Source organism: Myotis daubentonii, chromosome 2 (genome assembly GCF_963259705.1).
Source record: "Myotis daubentonii chromosome 2, mMyoDau2.1, whole genome shotgun sequence".
NCBI lineage: Eukaryota > Metazoa > Chordata > Mammalia > Chiroptera > Vespertilionidae > Myotis > Myotis daubentonii.
Window position 1 is genome coordinate 27,871,704 of NC_081841.1, and position 5,041 is coordinate 27,876,744.

The following is a 5,041-nucleotide window of genomic DNA, read 5'->3' on the forward strand; positions in this document are numbered from 1 at the left end:
ATGTTTTTATTGATTTCAGAAAGGAAGGGAGAGAGACAGATAGAAACATCAACGATCAGAGAGAATCATTGATTGGCTGCCTCTTGCATGCCCCCTACTGGGGATCAAGCTCACAACTTGAGCATGTGTCCTTAACCAGAATCGAACCTGGGACCCTTCAATATGCAGGCTGATACTCTATCCACTGAGTCAAACCGGCTAGGCCTGAGGAACATTTTTCTACAAATGTTTATTCTGATAAAATATATATGCCTAAGCTTTTAAAATCTCTTTCAAATGCATTAATTCTGTTTCCATTTATATCCCCAATATTTCCATGTGGTCAGTAATTCATCCATTCATTTGAAAATTAATCTGTAATCTTACCAATATCTTATAATTGGTGGCCTTTCTGCATATTACTATTTAGTGTGAAATTTTTATATACTATAAAGCAAATGGGCTCATTAAACATATTCTCAATGTAAATTCTTTTCCAGCATTGTGAAAGTATGAAAGAATAAATGTGAAAACTTCCTTCTTTATCCATTCTGTGAGTTATGCTGTTTTCCATATGGTTGCTTTTGTGGGGGTCAAAAAATAATTTTCCTCCTGTCTTTCTAAATTATCTTGCCTAAGCTGAAAATCAAATTAAACTGAGGCAGGTTAACAGAACAAAGTGTCCAAAATGAATGACGGATGTACATGCAGGGGTCCCATCTATATATATAAAAAGCCAGCTACTGAAATGGCCAGAACAACCAGAGACCAGAACACCAGGCCCCTCGCCCAAGCTGGCCACCCTCCAGGGAGCGGTTAGGGGTTCCCCTAGGGCCCAGTGGTCGGCAAACCGCGGCTCGCAAACCACATGCGGCTCTTTGGCCCCTTGAGTGTGGCTCTTCCACAAAATACCACGTGCGGGCGCACACATACAGTGCGATTGAAACTTGGTGGCCTATGCGCAGAAGTCGGTATTTTGTGGAAGAGCCACACTCAAGGGGCCAAAGAGCCGCATGTGGCTTGCGAGATGCAGTTTGCGGACCACTGCCTAGGCAATGCGATAGGGTGCGAGTTTGATGGGGAAAGTGGAAGAAATAGAGGAGAAGGACTTAAGGGTCTGCAGGGTTGGGGTGGTCGGCTGGAGGAGGTGTGGAGTGCGCTGGGGAAGGAGGAGGAAGATCCGATTGGAAACCGGCCCAGCACAGTACCTTTTTCTCATTGCGAACCAGGACGGCGCCAGCTGTGGCCGGAATGGGCGGTTGTCTCATGAGTGCGCTTGGGACCGACATGTCCGTGGCAGCAGCAGTTCTCCAGAAACTTCACTGATTCCAAATAGGAAACAGCTATTGTGGGATTGAGGAGAACGCCTGGGTGACCAGAGGATTGTGGGATTGTGGAGAACGCCTGGGTGACCAGAGGATTGTGGGATTGAGGAGGACGCCTGGGCGCCTAGCGCTAGAATGTGAGCCTGTTATTGCGCATGTACATAGTCAGCCCTATAGTCCTCAGTCTCGCAGTATTTGGACGTGACTTCTGGCGGGAAGTTATTTCTATTGAGGTTTGCTGTTTCCTTGCAGCCAGGAAGATCAGAATTAAAGATTTTGTTTGTTACCTTGGTTTGAGGCGCAGGACAAGAGCCCCCAGTAGGACCAGCTCTACGAGGAGTACACACGCTCCTCCCAGGAACTGCGGGTGAAGCGCACCACAATCCAAGCCTTCAATGAAACCATCAAGATCTTCGAAGAGCAGGGCCAGGCTCAAGAGAAGGGCAGCCAGGAGTATCTGGAGCACTTTCGTCATGAGAGCAACGAAAAAGAGATGCAGAGGATCCTGCTGAGCTCAGAATGGCTCAAGTCTCACATCGCCAAGATCCACGAGAGCCACTGGAAGCTGGAACAGGAGCTTCGGCCACAGGCCTTGGACAACCGTGAGATCGATCAGCACCTGAACAGCCTGAAGCCAGACCTCATGCATCTGCACAAGATCTGAGACCAGTACCTGGTATGGCTCACCCAGAAAGGCGCCCGGCAGAAGAAAATCAACCAGTGGTTGGGAATCAAAAATGAGACTGAAGGCCAGTACGCACTGATGGAGGATGAGGATGACCTCCCCCATCTTGAGGAAGGAACCTGGTATGTGGGCAAGATCAACTGCACGCAGGCTGAGGAAATGCTGACCGGCAAGTGGGATGGTACCTTCCTCATCCGTGAGAGCAGCCAGCGGGGCTGCTATGCCTGCTCTGTGGTGGTGGACGGCGAGACCCAGCACTGTGTCATCTACCGCACGGCCACTGGCTTGGGTTTTGCGGAGCCCTACAACCTGAATGGGTCTCTGAAGGAGCTGGTGCTGCATTACCAGCACACCTCCCTCCTGCAACACAACGATGCACTTATTGTCACACTGGCACATCCTGTGCGAGCCCCAGGCCCCCCTCCCACTACCCGCTGACTCATACAGAGCAGGACTCCATCTTTCTGTCTGTCTGTCTCTCTTCTTTATGGATCTTTCTCTGTCTCAATTGCTCTCTTGCTTTCTCTGAGTCTCTCTCTTCCTGTCACTCTTTCTATCCCCATCTCTGTCCTCTCTGTCTCTCTTAGTCTCTGTACCTTTAAGTTTCTGTTAGAGGAGCATACCTCCTCCACCCCATGCCCCTGTCCCCACGGGCACTGCCCTCCCTGGCTCTGGCTGCCCCCACCAGTTTTTACAGTTCCTCTAAGCTCCCCCTGCCTGGACCTTCCATGTTTACAAAGGCCCCTGGGGTGCTCAGCCCCAGCCTGGTGCCCTGATTTTTAAGCCATAGGCCTGGGGTCAGGGCAGGAAGAAACTTTGCTGGGCCACTTCCAAGAACCTCAGCTGTGACATTTGGGGTCAGACCGTGCGGGTCTGCCCCACAGACCCAACTTCCCCTCCAAACCCTTAAGTGAAGCCCACACTGGTTACCCCCATATGGAGCTGCTGCCCAGAACCCTCCTCCCCCAAAAGCAAAATTGTTAAAAATAACCCCAAGAGCTGGGCCCTCTCTGACCCAGGCTTCCCAGGAACCGAGGCTGCTGTAGGTACTGCTGGGCCAGCCTGGAGGCACCGCTGCCCACAGCACCTCCGCTCGATGCAGTTTCTAGGCTTCTCCTTGATCCTTTTCTGATTTTGTTTCCTTGACTGTAAACCCATTTTCTCCTCCTTTGGGACAAGAATCCAGGTTTTCTATGCTGCCACGGACCCCCCTCCCCCCCTCCTGCCTGTCCAGCTAGGCTGGAGGGTGGGTTTTATATGGTACATAATACTGATGTGGATATAAAACATTGAACTCAAAAAAAAAAAAGAAGAAAGAAAGAAAAATGGGATAATGACGAATAAGAGACTTTGGAGATGGTGAAGGGCAGTTTGTCCAGACTGTTGAGAGCTAAGAATTAGAGTTTAATTGGGATAGAAATCCTGCTAATAGCATCTGATGCCTGAATTCTGAGCACTCTGCTTTTAGGTTTTCAAGTTCAAGTTTTTGGAGGCTGCCTATTAAAACATTCCTGGTTGGAATGTGTTTGTATAGAAGCCCATAAGTATTAAGTATTTGCTATGTTTACCATGCTTAGCTCTCTGTAAGGAATATGGAATAATGTTAAACGCCTCATGGTCTTCCGGGAGCCGGTCCATCCTTGCTGTTTCAAGGGACCTGGCATATATGGCATACTGTTCTTAATATGTTTGCTCACCTTCTTGGCACTATGTGTTTTAACCAAGGTCACCTCTCCGAGAAAGGTTGTTTCCCCAGGTAGGGATTTTTCCCTGAAGTCAGGGAGGGGATAAAACCCCTCAACTAAGTGCCAGGCGGGTAATTAATCACTTTAACTACGAACAATCATGCTTAAGCTACATAATCTTTACTCCCTGGAATGGAGATAAGAAACGCCCTAACCTTTGTAATAGAGATTGATAGGATTGAATCAACTGGTATAAATACAGATGTAACAAGACAGCAAGACACAGAACTAAGAACACAGAACTTAGGAGACAGAACTTAGAACACAGAACTTAGAGAGACAGAACCTAGGCACAGAACCTACACAGAACATTCTCTAGAGACAGAAGAACTTCGCTGGAGAGAACATGGCAAAAGATCCTGGACTGAACCTGACTACAGAAATTGGCAAGAGAACCTGACTAGAACTTGGTGACTGAACCTGGCTGGAGAACCTGGACAGAACCTGGCTGGAGAACCTAGCGAGGGAACATGGCAACAGAACCTGGCTGGAGAACCTGGAGAACCTAGCAAGAGAACATGGACACAGAACCTGGCTGGAGATCCTAAGCAGAACCTCTCTGGAGATCCAGACCAGAACTTGGCTGGAGATCCTGGCTAGAGATCCTGGCCAGGCTGCTGATCAACTGAACGCTGTCTCTGTGTCGTTCCTTCTTCGCCGACTCCGTCCACACCTTTGGGGAACCCCTGGATCCACTGGGGATGGACCCCAACAATGGTCTCAAGAAGATTGACTTTTAAAATAAAAAATAAAGGAGAAATATAAATACTAAAAATAAAAAAAGAAGAAGCTTGAGTTTTAGGGGTGAAATCAGGCAGCTAGGCGAGTGGTTAGGGGCGATCAGGCAGGCAGGTGAGCAGTTAGCATCCAGCAGTCCTGGATTGTGAGCAGGGTGTCCAGCTGCCGGTTTAGGCCTGATCTGCGGGATTGGGCCTAAACTGGCAGTCAGACATCCCCCAAAAGGTCCCGGATTGTGAGAGGGTGCAGGCTGAGCTGAGGGACCCCCCCCCCCCTTGAATGAATTTTGTGTACCAGGCCTCTAGTAAGAATATAAAGACCCAAGGGTGCACATTGGGAGGTTCAGCTTTATATGTCATTCTGAACTAAAAAGGGGTTGTGGTTTGGGATTTCAAAAGGCAGGAAGGCGATTCATATGCAAATGAAAAAGCAAATATTTGGTAAATAAAAGTTTGTTGAGTTATCTTTAACAATGGGACACAGTGAGAACTTTGAACATATAGACCTTGCTAGATTCCACTCTGTCAAATGCTAGTTTATAATAAACTATAGTTGTCTGATGAATCTTT

At 48.3% G+C, this 5,041-nt stretch overlaps 1 pseudogene; it reads left to right on the forward strand.

Annotated features, from left to right (window-relative positions):
* The first annotated feature begins 1,006 nt into the window (after window positions 1–1,006).
* Window positions 1,007–3,023, forward strand: LOC132226500 (phosphatidylinositol 3-kinase regulatory subunit beta-like; annotated as a pseudogene).
* Window positions 3,024–5,041: the final 2,018 nt, after the last annotated feature.